Raw genomic sequence first — 19,807 nt, 5'->3', positions numbered from 1 at the left:
CGTTCATGTTACTACTCTGTAAACATCTTCCTTCTCTTAACTTCTGGCAACCACTGATTTTTTCTCCATCATTATTAATTTTGTATTAATAATGGATAATAATATATAATATTATGGGTAATAATATATAAATGGAATCATATAGTATATAACCTTTTCAGATTGTCTTTTTCTTCACTCAACATAAAGTCCTTGAGATCAATGCAAGTTGTTACATATAACTATAATTTGTTCCTTTTAATTACTGAGCATCCTGTTTTAGGGATATATCATTAATGTTTGTTTATATGTTCACCCTTTGGAGTCATTTGGGTGGTTTCCAGGTTTTAACTATTACAAATGAAACTTCTGTGAAAATTTACATACAGGTGTTTGTGGGAGCATAATTTTTCATTCTCTTGTAATAAATATTCGAGAATGTAATTGCTAGATCTTATGCCAAATGTACATTTAACTTTACAAGAAGTTACCAAACTTTTCCAACACGGCCATGTGTCCCAATTTTTAACTGGTTTGTAACCTTATAATTCTATAAAGCAAAATCTTTATTTACCTAGTCACACATTACAGTCACTGCCCCTGAAATGGTAAAAATCGCCGGGATTAGACACCCAGAGAGTCTTTATTAATTACTTCAGGTCATTGGGCCATCTGTGCTTTAATTATTTTCCAAGCTAATGTGTACTGAGATAAAACTTGATCATCAATTAAATTGTACATAACGAGAAAAGCAAAAATTATCCACTGGTGTTTCTTTGAATCTATAATCCCTCAATTTACTCCCATATGAACCAGTTTTAATTCAGGTTCTTTCCCTGAGGGGGTTTCACTTTTTCAGAGGAAAAAAATGATACTCACAACATCCAATGTTCACAATTGATGTATACATCATACTTAGTATTTAATGGTAACATAGCATTAGAACAAAGGTTTTTCAGGTTCATAACATCCACAATTAAATAACTTTCAAATAGTTAGATGCAGGAAGCTCAATATTATAGTGGTTATTCCAAGGTGATCCACAGAAAGGCCAGAGTGGAATAGCATCTAAGATCCTTGAAGTGTTATGTAAAACTTTAAACTTTGAGATTCAATTCCCTTTTTTATGCACAGATCTTCTCATAACACATTATCCTTGACTTCTCTCTTTTCCTTTCACTCTGAATATCTTATTTTTAATTGTGTTCATCTATCATCTCTCTTGTGCTCTTTCTCTCTACTACCTACCAACTACCTACCTACCTCTCTACTATCTACCTAACTATTTATCTGTCCTAAAATTCACCACAGTAAGGTACATGCAAATTCCCCAGGCTGTGAAAATCAGCATAATATATGTAATATTTGTTCTCATTTTGTCAGGACTACTTGGATATTAACCAGTACATAGAATTATTATTCAAACCAGATAGGAGATAATATTTAGTTTTGTTAGACTTTGCGTGTCAGAATCCTTAATATTTTGGTGCCAAAAGTAAATTCTGTAGTGTGATTATTAATATTACAGCCAACTCCGTATTTAGCCCATCCCTCACTTTTTAAAAACTAAAGAACAGAAAGCACTTAAGCAAAATCTTAAATAACATGTCTTCTAAAATAAATTTCTAGATGGGTATCAGTTGTTTCTACTGCATGTATTAGCTTGGTATTAGCTGCATTTGGCTCAGTCACAGACATTGTCAGCAGAAACCAGAGTGATCAATACAAATCTGCTGATGGGGTCTGTTTCTGTACAAAAACAGAGATCAACAGAAAAGCAATACTTGGAACATCTGTGTTGCAAAATTTTACATTTTCTCTTCTTCCTATTGAAACATCACAGAAAAATTTGTCAGACTTTATGAATTGTCTATATTTCCATATCAAATTGCTAAAATTATCACACAGTAAGTTAATATTTCAGGCTTAGATTTTTGAAAGAGGACATCATGGCTACAAGTTATCATTACAAGATAACTGTTGTAGTCACAACATTTTGCATGCAAGGAAGAGGAACCACTCAAGTTATTTTGAAAAAAGTTTAGCATAGTGCTACAGAATATGTATAAATCTAAGAAGAAGAGCCATTAAACAAGGCTTTGAAAGTAGTCAGAGGCTTAGGATCCTCCCTTCCCAGTAGTGATGCCAAGGGGAAGATAAGATGGCAATCTCCTCTCTCCAAACCCACTGCAAAGTATCCCCCAGTTCAACTGTTTAAAAGAGTGGTTGCTCTGCAAGCTCTCAATTCAAAAGCATATACGGAAGTAAAAGCAGTATGCATTTCCTCTCAACGTTTGAGGGCATCGATTTTCGATTTTTAAAACTATTAGATCCATTAGTTCATACAACAATCTTATGAAAGTATGTTCTAGTAGTACTACCACTTTATATATAAAAAGAGTAAACAGAGAGAGCTTAAGGAGCTCTCCTAGGATCATACAGCTAATATGTCACAGAGCTTGAGTTTGAAACCAGGGTTTCACAATTACCAGACACTTTAACATCAGAAATATCTTTTTTATTTTTATTTTTAAGAGACAGTGTATCACTCTGTCACCCAGGCTGGAGTGCAGTGGGTGTGATCATGGCTTATTGCAATCTTGACCTCCTGGGCTCAAGCGATCCTTCTGCCTCAGCCTCCCAGGTAGTTAGAATTACAGTTGTGCACCACTACGCCAAGCTAATGTTTTAAAAAGTATTTTTTGTAGAGATGAGGTCTCATTGTGTTGCCTAAGCTGATCTCGAACTCCTGGCCTCAAGCGATCCTCCTGCCTGGGCCTTCCAAAGGGGTGGGATTATAGGCTTGAGCCACTATGCCCAGCCAGAAAGATCTTTAGGCAAGAAACAACTGATTTTACCGTTAAGTTTTACGGTAATCATTTACCATTGAATAGCATTTAGAAAGTCATGGTTTGCTAATGATAATTTCAAAAATCAAGTTCAAGTTTCATTTCTCATTTCTCAGCTTTCCATTCTTTCCTCCTCTGACTCTTCCTCTATTTCTGATTTCCAAGTCCTTCCTTTCAGGAGTAAAATCAAAAGCCACCCCTCCCAACATATTATCCCAAAATGTTAACTTAGAAACTCTGTTTTCTCCAGCTCCTACTATCATGTTTTAAGTTTAAATATGATGTGTCAATGTAGGTTGATCAATTGTAAAAATACACAATTTTGGTGGGGGATGTTGATAATAGTGAAGGTTATTGTGTGGGTGCAGGAGATAAATGACATATTTCTGTACCTTCCTCTCAGTTTTGCTGTGAATCTTAAACTGCTCTAAAAAATAAAGTGTTTTTTAAAAGTCTCTATTTGAATATTCAATGACTAGGCTGATGCTTAAAGTTAATCCGCATAAGAATACAGTCTGCCTACTTAAATCTTAGTAGGCTTTTGAAGCTATGTATATAAAATATTCCATCTCTGTCACCCATTAGTTTGTATCCTGATTCTGCCCCTTGTCTGTCCATATTTTAGGTTTTCAGTTTCCTAGTCAAAGTATATTTGACTCTCATTGCCAACTAATTGAATATCAGCACTTCACAGCTTTGAAACCCACAGGCTTTCTTACCTCCTTGTGAAGGAAATCTCAGTAAGACAAAAGTGATAAATTGCTCCTTTCCTTACAGCTGAGGAAGGGTAGATACTATTCAGCATTACAAAGCTTTTCTTCCAAAAGTTATTTCTAATGACAGAACCTTGTGAAACCACACCCAAATTATAGAGACTATTTGTTTCTGGAGTAATTTTTAAGCTCTAATAAGAAGTCTATAACTTGTATTTGTTATCTTCATAATATGTTGTCCTATTAAAAACTAAGTTGAAGCCAGGTGCTGTGGCACATGCCTGTAGTCCTGGCTACTTTGAAGGCTGAGGTGTGAAGATCATTTGAGTCCAGTAGTTCCAGGCTGCAATGAGCTATGATCGTGCCTGTGAATAGCCACTTCATTCTGTCCCGGGCAACACAGTATGACAAAGTCTCTAAAATAACAATAAATAAATATATTTTAAAAATTAAATTGAAATCTCTATTTTCTGAAAAGTTTAAGCAATTATGAAGTTTTTTAAAAAATCAGGAGATTGCCGGGCACGGTGGCTCAAGCCTGTAATCCCAGCACTTTGGGAGGCCGAGACGGGCGGATCACGAGGTCAGGAGATCGAGACCATCCTGGCTAACACAGTGAAACCCCATCTCTACTAAAAATACAAAAACTTAGCTGGGCGAGGTGGCAGGCGCCTGTAGTCCCAGCTACTCGGGAGGCTGAGGCAGGAGAATGGCGTGAACCCGGGAGGCGGAGCTTGCAGTGAGCTGAGATCCGGCCACTGCACTCCAGCCTGGGCGACAGAGGGAGACTCCGTCTCAAAAAAAAAAAAAAAAACAAAAAAAAAAAACAAAAAAAAAACCTCAGGAGATTATTAACATATTTTCTTTCTCATGGAAAAGGTAAAAACAGTAAGAATGTGATTATGTATGTTTTGTATTAAATAAACAATTTTGTAGTTTAACCTTATTTAAATGATCAGATATAAATATAGTTATGTGCATATACATTTATATTTTATATATTTGTATACATTTTCCCAAACTACACTGGTTACATTACTTTTATTTATGATCTAATTTATCTAGTACTGCTAATTTAATTATGTTTATTTATCTGTAGATGATAATTTTTTTTTTTTTTGAGACAGAGTCTCACCCTGTGGCCCAGGCTGGAGTGCAGTGGCACGATATTGGCTCACTGCAACCTCCGCCTCCCGGATTCAAGCCATTCCCCGCCTCAGCCTCTGGAGTAGCTGGGATTACAGGAGCCCACCATCACGCCCAGCTAATTTTGGTATTTTTAATAGAGACACGGTTTCACCATCTTGGCCAGGTTGCTCTTGAACTCCTGACCCTGTGATCCACAGCCTTGGCCTTCCAAAGTGCCGGAATTACAAGTGTTAGTCACTGTGCCAGGCCTTGGAGATGATAATTTTTGTCCCCCTGAGGACAAATATATGTGGCTAAGCAAATTTTCTGTTAGTGAGATAATATTCTAGACATGGAGTTTCTTTACTTTGACAGTGGTTTATGCTACTCGAGGCATTGCACTTCTTCTCTGACAGCAACACGTCTTATTTAAAAATTGTCTCTTGGCCGGGCACGGTGGCTCACGCCTGTAATGCCAGCACTTTGGGAGGCTGAGGCGGGCGGATCACGAGGTCAGGAGATCAAGATCATCCTGGCTAACACGGTGAAACCCCGTCTGTACTAAAAAAATATAAAAAATCAGCCGGGAGCGGTGGTGGGCTCCTGGAGTCGCAGCTACTCGGGAGGCTGAGGCAGGAGAATGGCGTGAACCCGGGAGGCGGAGCTTGCAGTGAGCCAAGATCCAGACACTGCACTGCAGCCTGGGTGACAGAGCGATACTTGGTCTCAAAAATAAATAAATAAATAAATTAATTAATTAAATTAAATTAAATTAAATTGTCTCTTTAGGAAGTAGCTTATAGCATTAGCCCTTGTGGCTTCAGCCCTGTAGAAAACACTGGGTACTGGAAATTCTAAGAGTAGATTCTGAATCTCAGTTACTTTAAAGCCATTTAATTAATTAGCCGAGTAATTGCACTACTACTCCAGGGCCCATGTCCCATCTCAGACCCTAAGTTTTTCTGGCCACTGCTCAGGATACACACAACTTTATTCTGAGGTCTTTGCATAACATGAGGCTGTAAATTAATCAGCTCTATTGGGTTTATTATTTTATCTGATTCTATGAGTCTTATGTATGGAAAAATTATCATGTCTATGGTTTGCTCATCATAATATTCAGTTTTTTAATCCTACAGTGCATACTTAAATTTATTCTATAATTTCAATTTGAGGAGTAAGGGAACCCATTCTATTTAGTCAGGTATCATAAATTGGAAGTGTCTATAAAGCTAAAAAATTATAATAATTGTGTTTGTGAAAGGAAAGAAATATTACTCCCTATATAATGTTTATTAAGGGAAATAACCAATATAACAAAATTCAGATATAATAAATTGAATGTAAGTTATATTACTGGAATTGCAAATATAAATGGACATCTGCTAAAGGTAGAGGATTTAAAAAGGTAAAGTTAATGGTAGCCAATTTCCTCCTAAATCGTTTTTATAAGATTTCATTTTAAGATGATATATTTGTGATTTCTATACTTTGCAAACTCAATAAACATCTCTGTATATTATGATTTAATATAGCAATGTATTGAATAAACATATTATGCTTTTCATTTTCCTTGTGCTTGCTCCCTAAGGAATCTAAATTGTATTTACAGAAACACAACTAATTTTCAAAGTGTCCCTTTAAGGAAGAGGAATTAGAAGGAAAAGCCCACAGAAGCAAAACTTACAGTGATGGGCAAAAAGGAAAATAGCATCTAATAATATAGTCCCATATGCTACAATTATTCAAGATGGAATAAAATAAAGTATTTTATTTTATCTAAAATTAATAATATTTATTAATAATCATTTATAGCTCTGTCATATAGGCATAATATAAGGATAAAAGGAAAAATCTATAAGTTCTTGATGGGCTACTAGGCTTGAATTTACAAAACCTCATCCATAGTAATTTATGCCCCATGTAAAGTACAGATATTTGGGAACAGATTTAACTCTTAGGTATAAGTAGTAAAGTTGCAATCATTTCTGCAATTCCAAACCTATTCATTGGTGTTATCTTTTGTGCTCAGCCTTGTGCTCATTGGTAGGTTCACAAGCACAGGATCCAGAATCCTTGAAACTAAAGGAAGAAAACCTTAGATAAGTAATGGCCACAGTTGAACTGCTAAAACCAGCCTACTTATGTGCTCTCTTTGTGCATCCATCTGCAAGTAACCAAGCATTCACAAAGGCCATCAGGCTAGACTAGAGCCAAGAACGTATTATTTCTGCAAAAGAAAAAGTTTGATTTTTTAGTGCCAAAAATAGTTCTCTGGCTACTCTCTTACATTTGGTTTGGTAATAGCAAAAAGTATAGAATAATTGCCTTAGTAGATTTTTAATATTTAAAATATAATACCCAGATAGAAATCTTCCTTATTAAAATCACGAGCTAAAAGTATATTTCTTACCTGATACTGTATATAAAAACGTTTTCCTATAGTGTTCCCCTGTACGGATATTTTCAATAACAATATGATTTCCTAAGGGCTTTGTAAAGATAATATAAGGATGTCAATAAAAACTAACAAAAACTGGGCCGGGCAAGGTGGCTCATGCCTGTAACCCCAGCACTTTGGGAGGCCCAGGCAGGTGGATCACGAGGTCAGGAGATCAAGACCATCCTGGCTAACACGGTGAAACACCGTCTCTACTAAAGAAGTACAAAAAATTTAGCCAGGCGCAGTGGCGGGTGCCTGTAGTCCCAGCTACTCAGGAGACTGAGGTAGGAGAATAGCGTGAACCCAAGAGGCGGAACTTGCAGTGAGCCGAGATTGTGTTACTGCACTCCAGCCTGGGCGACAGAGCAAGACTCCATCTCAAAAAAATAAATAAATAAATAAATATAATAATAATAATAAAAACTGGCATATATTGAATGTCAATGTAATTGGTGATTAAAGTTGAGAAAATAAAGATTTCTCATTCAAAGGAATCCAGTAAATATAATATATTATTTTAAATGCTGTGACAGAATTATTCACAGTTATAAATGTTCTATGGAAAGAAAAAAAGCTAATCCTTAAATTTAAGGAATGGTTTCCAGATGAGATAAAATATGCACAGAGTTTTAAATACTAAATGGAAATTTTGATAGGTAAATCGTGATGGACAAAATATATGAATTAACAATCACTAACTACAATTTCCTTCCAGACTGCTATCTTTTCTTACTCTCCCATCCCTCCTCCCATTTCTCTTTTCTTGATTTAATTATAGCTGTTTGAGCCAATTCTATTCAAGTGGGACAGTTATTCCCTTTGTCCCCTTTCCCTGAGCTTTCTTTTATAATTTAAAGGAATTACAGCCACCATATCTTTAGTTCCCTTTACTCTAAGACCCCGACCAAGAGTTCAAAATTGCACATTTTTCCCCCTTTGCCTTGTATTAAACTTTGGTTAGGCTTCTCTTCTCCCCATAGGCCCCTGTATTTGTCCTGTACTCAGTCCTGACTAAGGACTAAAATGCAGAATTTACTCTCTTTAACAGCTATCAAGAGAATTGGCCTATCAGACTCCTCTGTCATGCCTTCTACTCACTCTCCATTGCTTGTCCAATTTCCTCTTAAAAATTTTTGCTCTCCCTGGTTACTTTTTCCTATAAGAGGAAAGACATGTTCTGTTTGATTTTGAGATACTAGCAGATTTCTGAGACTGGAGCACTCTCAATATTACAATAATTATTTTGAATAAAGTCTTTCTCACCTAAGTCTGAATTAGTTTGTCTTTGGCAGAGTCTGGTGCTGAGTCAGGTTGATTGCTGATTGCCCCTTGGACTATACCATCTGCACTGAGGTTTTGATGCTGGCTTCTCTGACCCTGTGCATCCTTCCTAGCTGGACAAATCCGGATCTATGGTGGTGAGTAGCAAACCTTAATTCAGTATTCCAGATATTTGTCTTTTGTAGCGGGATAAGAAGTTATTTTTATACTGTTAAATGAGGCTCTTCCCAGTTCATTTCTGTTGAGCAAGACCTTTCCTAGGTAGAGGTCTTCTTGGTTCCTTCCAAGTGGAGATTTAATCCCTGACTCTTGTTGAGCAGGACTCTTCTTAGCTTTTTTTCTGCTATGTGCTTAGTTTTTTTCTGGCTTTTTGTGAGATCTCTTTGGTTATCTGTATACCAGCCTAATCTCATGGGTAATTCTCACTTCCATGGCGTTCTGTCTCCTCTGCCCCTGCTGATTATATGCTCTGCCACTGGGCACTCTTTCAGTCTAATTTCTTCAAAAATGGTATTTTCACAAAGTATAATTTGAAACTATAATCGCCTCTCTAAATTTCTTGAGATCTCCCCAAATATGTTCATCTCTTACAAGCCCTTGAATCCAACAGTTCAAAATTTTCTCTAAACAGTAGAGTGCACAAACTATCTGCAAGATTAAGTTAGACAACTTACTATAAGATTTTCTCCTTTCCAAGTTCCCTTCTGTGTCTTCTGGATCCTATAATGCCAAACACAGCATTTTATTAAATTCTATAACCCCTGTTAATCTGTTAATCAGAGATCTACTCTCTCATTGGAATGTTAATATTTTATGTTCACCTAAGGAACTAACCCTGAAGTCCTGAACTTTTCTTCAATTTGCCTTTAACCGCTGATATCTCTGATAGATCACCCCAGTTTTCTTGCCCAGTTCACTGCTCCCCAAGCCCTTAAAAATCCCCACATTCAAAATTCCTCATCACATTCCTTCCTGGCTCAATTTTGCTATGGGTTTGCCAGATGTAGGGCACAACTGTAGGGTACCTTAAAGGTGAGGAGAGACCCTAGTATGCACCCTTCGTAAACTGCCCTGGTATCCTCTACAACCCGAGGCAATTGAAGGTCTCAAAACCTACTATCCAAGCTGACAAAGCACTTATGATTTCCACCCCGTAGTCCCTCAATGCACCAATTTCCTGTTAAAAAAAAAAGCAGAAAATATCACTAGTTGGTCCAAGATTTGCAAGTCATAAAGAGAAAGTAAATCAAGATTCTCTTTGGTCTCAAATACACTATTGCTATCCTTATTTCCATACCTTCCAACACCACTCATTTTGCTGTTGTCATTGTGCTCTGCTTCTCACAGCCCCTTTAGCCTATTTCCCTATTTTCTTTTACATGAGAAAATCAAGAATATGCTTAGTTATTTATGCCTCAGGACTTATAGAAGCCCTCGATTAATTTTCCCAGACATTAACTGCAAATTTAAAGAATTCGATCTTCCCTTGCACTTTAGTACTCAATATAATATGTAGATACTTTTCATCTTTGTTCTAAGGCACTCAATAATTATTTGCAAGATACCCAGTACTTATTAAAAGTCTTGGCTAGGAAGAGACATAAAGTCTCAAAAGTTCTGTTTCTGTGCCCTCAAGTGTACAATTTAAGCAATGATTATTTATCCTCAGGGAAAAATGTTTATCCCCATATCTTATCAAGACATTTCATAACTATACCTTGCCCCAAAACCAAGGGATAGTTTAGGGACTTTGGGGGGGCTGCTTAGTTTTTGTAGAATAAATTCTTAGCTTTTCTGCTATAGCATCCCTTTTATATGGTGTGCCTGAAGAGCTTGTATCTGAATCTCTACAATGGGACTCACCTTTTTTTTTTTTTTTTTTTTTTTGTCGGGGGAGGAAGAGTTTCATTCTTGTTGCCCAGGCTGGAGTGCAATGGCACGATCTTGGCATCTCGGCTCACCACAACCTCTGCCTCCCAGGTTCAAGTGATTCTCCTGCCTCAGCCTCCCAAGTAGCTGGGACTACAGGCATGCACCATCATGCCCTGCTAATTTTGGATTTTTAGTAGAGAAGGGGTTTCTCCATATTGGTCAGGCTGGTCTCAAACTCCCAACCTCAGGGGGACTCACCTTCTTTAAAATAATTTGAATCTCTAAAGACCTTTCTTTCCTCCATGCCCACTTTAAACCTTCGTAACTTCCTTTTGCTTTTCTCCCTATGTGTTTATGAAAGAGAAGGACATGCCTTAGACATCTCAAAAACATAATGAAAATCAGAGGCCAATGGATACTTTAACCCCATCCTAGATAGTGTAACTCAAGGTTTCCCTTCTTGCTTGAAAGCAGTTGCAGCAACTGTAAAATTAGTTCAAACCACAGCTGACCTTGTTTGGATTGTATCTTGAACATCTATTTATTTTATGCAGCTCCGGCCCTTATCCTAATGGAAAATACCCAGCATTTTTTAGTTTCACCTCTTACGAAATTCTTCTATTCTCTTCTTATATTACCATCGACTGCTCTCAAAATCTCAATCCTGCCACTATCTTCCCTCTTCCAGTTGAAGAGAAATTACATGATTGCATTATGAAATGCAAGCCTCAATCCTCAGCAATATTGACCACTCAGAGATCCCCCTTAAAAATCCATACTTTGTCTTCTGTGCTGATGGTTTATATCTCTGCCCCTCAGAAAAAAAAATCCAGGCAAGTTATGTCATTACGATTTTTAAAACTCCATAGAACATAAACTTCTACCTGGCACAAGGCACCTCAGATCACTAAACTTTTAGCTCTCTTAACAGCTTGATTTTTGGCCAAAGAGAAAAGAGTTAATATCTACACAGAGAGTAAACATGCTTTTTGGATACTACATGATTTTAGTATTGTATGGAAAATGAGAGGATTTATAACAACTTTGAGGACACCAACTAAAAATGGACACAAGTGTCTGTCCCCTTAGTAGCTTTGTGATGGTCAGAGGAGTTAGACATACTTAAAGTAGAAGCTCATATGGATGATAAAACCCCAAAGCAAAAAAAAAAAAAAAAAAAAAAATCACTGCCTGACAATATGTTTACCTGGTGGCAGCTTACAAATCTATTCCAATTTTTTTTTTTTTTTTTTTTTTTTTTTGAGACGGAGTCTCGCTCTGTCGCCCAGGCTGGAGTGCTGTGGCCGGATCTCAGCTCACTGCAAGCTCTGCCTCCCGGGTTCCCGCCATTCTCCTGCCTCAGCCTCCCGAGTAGCTGGGACTACAGGCGCCCACCACCTCGCCCGGCTAGTTTTTTGTATTTTTTTTTTAGTAGAGACGGGGTTTCACCGTGTTAGCCAGGATGGTCTCGATCTCCTGACCTCGTGATCCGCCCGTCTCGGCCTCCCAAAGTGCTGGGACTACAGGCTTGAGCCACCGCGCCCGGCTATTCCAATTTCAACACAACCAGAAAAAATCTTAAACTGACTACACTTACCAACTGAGCCCCTAACAAAAGAGCTTAGAATCTCTCCCATTTAAAGCCCCCTAACATGAAAGAACAATTGGAAACAAGTTGGATGCTTTACCTTCCCAGATGTACTTTGGAGACACCCAGATGGCCACTTGGCTCTCTCACCTGAAATTTAGTCACTGGCCTTTACAAGATCATTCAACATGGGAGAAAGAGACTAAATCATGTCTTCTGCCAACATTGATGAGGAAGTTTTACTCCTATCTGAAACAGTCTTCTTGCAAACTCCAGGAATTCCAACCTTGAGTTTATGGCTCTCAACTAAAAGGATGTAAAAGCTACTCTGAATGGAAGTTCAACTCAATTGGAGATCTTAAGGTAATCCATGCTCTGTTTTTTCAGACCTCTAGAATACAATGTCTACACAGCAAATTAGACAGCTTTCCCAAAAACTTCCTACCAAGCAGATGACAGCTTTACCAACGTAGCTCTACCAACAACATTGGAACAAAACACTGTGAGATTTTCCTTCCTATACATATATTTTTACCATTTTCTTTCTCCTATGTTCCTCCATTGTCACCTTTGCTGTCCATATAACTTTCCTCATTGTAACTGCAGACTTTCATAATGAGTCCTTGTAGTATTTCTGTCTCCTCTTCACAAAAGCTTCTTTAATAATTATTCCATCTCAGTACTCTATAAGAACCCCAGAATCTATGGGTATTCTTTTACTCCATGTGTAGCACAATCTCAAAACCTTACTTTTAATTGCTGATTATATACTCTTTTTTCCTTTGGAAGCCTCTAGTTTATTCCAAATTCCTATACCACTATTAGGCTAATGGGCATTTGTTATGGGCTGAATTTTACTCTGTTCCAAAAATTCACATGCTGACGTTCTAACTCTCAGCATTTTAGAGTATGATTGTACATGAAGATATTATAGAATTTTTACAGAAGTAATTAAGTGAAAATAAAGTTGTGAAATGGACCCGAATACACTGTGACTGGTATCTTTATAAGAGAGGAAAGTTGGACAGGAATATGTGCAGAGGAAAGACTATGTAGAGACGCAAGGAGAAGACAGCATCTATAAACCTAGGAGAGAAGCCTGGAACAGGTATTTCTTTCATGGTCCTGAGAAGAAACCAACTCTGCCAACATTCTGATCTCAGACTTCTAGCCTCTAGACCTGTGAGAAAATAAATTTCTGTTGGTTAAGGCACTCATTATGCAGCATTTTGTCACAGAAGTCCTAGCAAGATAATCCTCTATTTTTTATATTATCACTTTGGAGCCCTTTAGCTTTTTCCTTTAGACTTCAAAAGGAGTCTTCTTCAATATCGATAGTTTTCAATAGGGCAATCTATGCTTCCACCACATCACCAAAGGCCTTTTCGTGGGCTTAAGTATTTGCAATTGCCCTTAATTTTCCATCAGTACAAATACTACAGTATTATTATGGGTGATAAGAGTACATTGCCTTGTTATATGAATCTTAAAGATGATCCTGGTGATCCTAAGCATAATTGTGCCTGGTATGATTGGGACTGTCTTGTGAACAACAAACATGACTTTCCTCTATCTGAAAATTTCCCATTTGGACAGAATAACATCCTTATCAAAACAGCTCATGTGAGCTCTAAGGTGCAAATCCATGGTACAATCACACCTGTGAATCCTGTTCAGTCCCTAATGAGACACATTGTATTAAGGTAATGGTGCTTACTGATGTCTGCTTGATAATTGCACTAGATCCTGTTATCTGGCTAATCTTACTAGCCATTATCAGACTTTTAACTAAATTGCTTTCTTTTCTCACTTTAACTAATCTACTACATCTAAGTTTCCTAGGCACTGGGCAATCAAAAATATCTGTAAACCATGTTATAGCTGCAAGGTTAGGTACAGAATCCCAATCCTAGAAGGAGGCTATGACCTTTATTTATTTATTTATTTTTTTCTCCAGGTTCTTAAGAAGCCTTGGAACAAGAGGATAAGAGATTGAGAGTAAAGTTAAAAGACTACTGCAGCAGATCACATATAAGCAAACTTTCTGCCTACAATTGCTGTGGACTGGTCAGGAAGTTTGCTGGAATTTGTACATATTCAGTTGTTCGCTCCTGAAATAACCAAGACTGCAGAAAGTCTTACCAAAGCCACCAACATCATTGCCAAAGTATTCCAGAAACTCCAGTGAATGGCTGCCTACAATGATCTAGATTTGGGCATGATTCTGGCTTCTCAATTGTTGTGCATATGTTCCCTGAAACCTCTCTAATATACATGCTAAAACTAAAAATATCGAGACCACAAACTTGGAAATTCATTAAACTACCCACTATTTAAGGATATTTTCAATGTCCTAGAATCTCCTTAACTGCCACCATCTGAACCGCAAACCTTGGCATTATTCCTCTATTTCATGTTTAATAGTTATTTTTCTACAATATTCCTAGCCATAGCTCTCATTAAAAACCTGATCTCTAAGACCCTTCAACAACAGTCGAACTACAAGTTGGCAGATGATACAGCTAGTCCTTTAATGCCAACAAGAATGTGAAGGCTCGCTCAACCCCTAAAAACTACTTTGACCAATCTCAGTTCATGATTCCTATTCCGTCCCTAGTAGTGTTTAAAGACAAAGGTAGTTTGTCTTAAACAATGGGGAGGCGGGGGTGCAGGTGAGCAGGGAGGGACTGACCTATGTTCACAATTGCTCATTTCTTACCCTTGGCCATGTCTTGACTAAAATTTGGAAAGGCTTATCTCTTTCCCACAGGCCTTTGAATCTGGGATTGCCCGCAAGCTTGAGCAAGCATTAAAATGCAGAACATGCCCCTCTTAGTAGTGTATCCTGAGAGTCAGCTGACCACTGGGAGGTGTGCTTCCTGTCAGATCACTCTGCTTATGCTGTCTGCTCATCCATACTTTCTTGCCCAATTTCCCCTTAAATGTTTCTGCTGACCCTGGTGACCTTTTCCAATGAAAGAAAAGTCTTTTTCTGTTTCCTTGTATAACTTATGCAGATTTCTGAAATAAAAGTTTTCTCTACTACAAGTCTATTTGAGTAAAGTCTGTCTTTATTAAGTCTGGATATGTCTTTGACACCCTCAATCCATTCATATATTGATAACCATGATGGGACACCTATATGTTTAATTTTACACATGCCACGTGGCTGATTTTAAATTAGCCTTTGTTGCTCAAAGGCTTCTCACTTCTATCTTCCATCATTTGGTTCTGAAATGTATACAGCTTTTCTAACATTCAAGGCCCTGAATTTCTGAATTCAATGCCCTCTTATCTGTGTTTGCAAGACTATCATTTCTTTTCTGAACTTGTTGCCTTCTTAAAATACCTTACCAAAACCAGCCAACAAAAACCCACACACAACTGCTAACACTTGTTTTCCCGACTTGTTCCTCTGAGCCTTCATGTCCATTATTATATGATCTGCCTTCTGAGTTACTGTTTTACCAGAATTTGGCCACTACATGAAATGGGTCTCCATCTGTCCACCCTCTAACAGTTGCCTTACTACCCACTGCCTGCCATTTAAGCAAAACCACGTATTTTTATTTTTTTCTTCTTGCTAAGACAGGAATAATACAGACTGGTCACAAGAGAATAGAAAATTTCAGGCAGCAATTTCACATGAATAAACAAAAGGAAGCTGTTGAAATAGCTGCAGAGGCTATGGGCTGATAAGACCTTCCAAAACAGGGTGTGAACCAAGCTGGCTAAGATTGACTAGACCCAACATGGTACTGAATTTGACTTGGGTTTCACCTAGGACCTAATTAGATACTCATTAGCATACTAAATCACACACCCAACAGCACTATGACTGCTCCAAAAACACCATATTTGGTGTAAAAGTGAATAACACTACAGTTCTGAGAAATCTCTACTTTCTCGAGGAATTTTCATGAATATTTCATGCCTTGGTTAAAGAAACCCATAAAGGTAACAATCCAACCTCAAACCACCTAGGGTGCAACTCTCTTTTGAGTATGTCTGCAATATCCTTTCTCAGGTGTATACTTTTCACTTTGCAATAAATATATAGACTTTATTTTATGACTATCCTTAAATTACTTCTTGAGATGGTGTCAAGACCCTGAATACTAGCTGGGGTCGAGGTTCCACTTCAATTTGGGAACCTCCCCCAGGCCACTAGTATCATTGCTGTTAGAGAAATTTCTGAATCAGTCAAGGTATGCTGGATTATGATACAGTAAGAAGCAACCTTAATATCTCAATTTCCTCTCAATCTCAAATGCAGTTGGAACACTGAATATCTATAGCCGATGGAAAAGGACATAAGGGATTTCCTAGCAATTCTTATTGTTTCAGTTTATAGGTCACACCCACACACCACTAGGCTAATATTTTATTTGATAAAGTAAGTCATGTTACCTAACTTGCAGGGGATAAAGTCCAGGAAGGAAGAGTACCAGAGTATTGATGAACTGCAATAATGATTAATACAATTGTCATCCAAACAGATATTTTCAACTGTCTTGGTTTTTGCCTACTTCTAACCATAAAGGATTCAATGCAAGATGCTAGTTTTTCAGTTACTCTGAATTAAGGGGTAGCTACCTGCCTCCATTCCATTCACAGATACATCAGAGTAAGTCAGCCAGAGGATTCTGCAAGCAATTTTGCTCCTATATTAAAGGAGTGTAGCACATGAAGGTACCAGTCATATTTATGTTTCACATTTTCTCTCTTGAAGTGTGCTTGTGGGAGGATATGCAAGAGAGTCATCTGAAAACATACTATACTGAGTGTGAGTAGAAAAAGCCAATGTGGTAAGGACTGCAGAATAAAATAAGTATCTATTCTCATGTAAAAGATAGCTGAACAAATCCTGAAATTGTCTACATCCAGGCATCTCATTAAGTAAGACAATTAAAAAGTCTTACTGTTTAAGCTTTTATTCTTCTTTATCTTGAAACCAAAAGCATCCTAACCATAGCAGTTAACTGAATAAAATTATTTACAACAAAAAAACCAGTGATAGTATGTAGATTAAGATATTAGTTTTTAATTTCTTTGTTCCTAGAAACCTTAGTTCAAAAAATTGCATTTATATAAGTGGTGCGTGTTGGCTCATTGTTCCTACCCAAGTCTCATGTTGAATCATAATCCCCAGTGTTGGAGGAAGGACCTAGTGGGAGAGGTGAATTGATCATGAGGGCAGGTTTCTCCCATGTAGTTCTTGTGATCGTGAGTGAGTTCTCACAAAATCTGATAGTTTAAAAGTGTATGGCCCTTCCCTTTCACTCTCTCACTTTGTCTGTCCTGCCACCATGTAAAGAAAGTGCTTTACACCCCTTTGCCCTATGCCATGATTGTAAGTTTCCTTGGGACTCCTAGTTATGCCTCCTATTAAGCCTGCAGAACCGTGAGCCAATTAAGCATCTTTTCTTCATAAATTACCAAGTCTCAGCTAGTTTTTTATAACAGTATGAGAACAAACTACACAGAAAATTGGTACCAGGAATGGCGTATGCTATAAAGATACCTGAAAACATGGAAGCAACTTTGGAACTGGGTAATGGGCAGAGGTTGGAACAGTTGGAATGCTGAGAAAAAGACAGGAAGAGGGGAGAAAGTTTAAAAACTTCCTGGAGACTTGTTGAATGGTTGTGACCAAAATGCTGATAATGACAAGATCAACGAAGTCCAGGCTGAAGAAGTCTCAGATGGAGATGGGGAACTTATTGGGAACTAAAATAAAGGTCACTCTTGCTTTGCTTTTAACAAGCAGACTGGTGGCATTTTGCCCCAGCCTAGAAATCTGTGGAACTTTGAACTTGAGAGAAATGATTTAGGATATCTGGTGGAAGAAATTTCTAAGCAATAAAGTATTCAAGAGGTGACCTGGCTGTTTCTAAAAGTGTATACTCATATACACGAACAAATAATCTGAAACTGGAACTTGTATTTAAAAGGGAAGTATGGCATAAAAGTTTTAAACATTTGCATTGTGACCATGCACTAGAAAAGTAAATCCCATTTTCTAGGAAGGGACTCAAGCTGGTTGCAGAAATTTGCATGAGTAAAGAGGAGCTGAATGTTAATAGCAAAAACAATGGGGAAAAAGCCTCCAGGACATTTCAGAGACCCTTATGTCAGCACCTCAGCACCTCCCATCATAGGCCTAGAGGCCTAGGGAGAAAAAATGGTTTCATGGGCCAAGGTTAGGGCTCTGATGCTCTGTGCAGCCACAGGACATGGCACCCTGTGTTCCAGCTGCTCCAGCTCTAGCCACGGCTGAAAGGGGCCAAGGTACAGCTCAAGCTGTTGCTTCAGAGGGGGCAAGCCATAAGCTTTGGCAGCTTCCATGTGGTGTTGAGTCTGTGGGTGCACAGAAGGTAAGAGTTGAGGTTTGGGAACCTCCGACTAGATTTCAGAGGATGTATGGAAATACCTGTATGTTCAGGCAGAAGTCTCCTGCCGGGGTGGAGCACTCATGGAGAACCTCTGCTAGGGTAGTGCAGAGAGAAAATGTGAGGTTAGGAGCCCTACACATAGTCCCCACTGGGGCAATGCTTAGTGAAGCTGTAAGAAAAGGGCCACCATCCTCCAGACCCTAGAATGGTAGATACACCAACAGCTTGCACTATCCACCTGGAAAAGCCACAGGCACTCAATGGAAGCCCATGAAAGCAGCTACAGATGCTGTACCCTGAAAAGTCACAGAGCGGCCCAAGGCTTTGAGAGATTATCCCTTGCATGAGTGTGGCCTGGATGTGAGACATGGAGTCAAAGGAGATTATTCTGTAGCTTTAAGGTTTAATGACTGCCCTGCTGGATTTTGGACTTGCATGAAGCCTATAGCTTATTTGTTTTGGCCAATTTCTCTCTTTTGAAACTGGAGCATTTACCCAATGCCTGTACCACCAATGTATCTTGGAAGTAACTAATTTGTTTTTGATTTTACAGGCTAATAGTCAGAAGGGTCTTGTCCTGCCTCAGGTTAGACTTTAGACTTGGACTTTTGGATTAGTACTGGTAGGAGGTAAGACTTTGAGGTACTGTTGGGAAGTTATAACTGGGTTTAAAATGTGAAAAGGACACAAAATTTCAGAGGGGCCAGGGGCAAAATGATATGGTTTGGGTCTCTTGTTCCACCCAAATCGCATGTTGAATTGTAGTCTCCAATTTTGGGGTAGGAACCTGATCAGAGGTGATTGGATCATGGGGGTGGATTCCCCTCATGCTGTTGTCATGATAGTAAATTCTCATGAATTCTTATGGCTTAAAAGTGTGTGAAGCTTTCCCCTTTGCTCTGTCTTTCTCTCCTGCCACCATGTGAAGAAGATGTTTGCTTCCCATTCACCTTCCACAATGATTCTAAGTTTCCTGAGGTCTCCTACATGCTTCCTGTTAAGCTTGTGGAAATGTGAGCCAATTAAAACTCTTTTCTTCTTAAATTACCCAGTTTCAAGAAGTTCTTCATAGCAGTATGAGACAGACTAATACAATCAGCATAAATTTCAGTTTAGTGTTTTTTGGTTTGGGTTTCATTTTTAGTAAGCATATGGACTCTATAAGAGCAGGAACCATCTGTGTTCTATTACATACTGTTATATAATCAGTGATGATAACAATGAATATAGAAGGTCAACGTAAATTTATTAAAAGATACATCTTTGGCCGGGCGCAGTGGCTCAAGCCTGTAATCCCAGCACTTTGGGAGGCCGAGACGGGAGGATCACGAGGTCAGGAGATCGAGACCATCCTGGCTAACATGGTGAAACCCCGTCTCTACTAAAAAAATACAAAAAACTAGCTGGGCGAGGTGGCGGGCGCCTGTAGTCCCAGCTACTCCGGAGGCTGAGGCAGGAGAATGGCGTGAACCTGGGAGGCGGAGCTTGCAGTGAGCTGAGATCCAGCCACTGCACTCCAGCCTGGGTGACAGAGCGAGACTCCATCTCAAAAAAAAAAA

General features: G+C 38.4%; 2 long non-coding RNA genes across 2 annotated transcripts in view; one reads left to right on the top strand and one right to left on the bottom strand.

Moving 5' to 3' along the window:
* The window catches only part of LOC116270016, a 209,810-nt gene that overhangs the window by 75,554 nt on the left and 114,449 nt on the right, over positions 1-19,807 (bottom strand). The gene's annotated exons all lie outside the window — the stretch shown is intronic.
* LOC103878329 lies at positions 7,549-14,195 on the top strand. Its single transcript, XR_638488.4, has 3 exons — positions 7,549-8,530; positions 11,962-12,216; positions 13,811-14,195. It is a non-coding gene; the product is annotated as an uncharacterized LOC103878329 (long non-coding RNA).

The sequence above is a fragment of the Papio anubis genome, chromosome 13 (assembly GCF_008728515.1).
Source record: "Papio anubis isolate 15944 chromosome 13, Panubis1.0, whole genome shotgun sequence".
NCBI lineage: Eukaryota > Metazoa > Chordata > Mammalia > Primates > Cercopithecidae > Papio > Papio anubis.
This window is presented reverse-complemented; position numbering and strand designations above follow the sequence as displayed.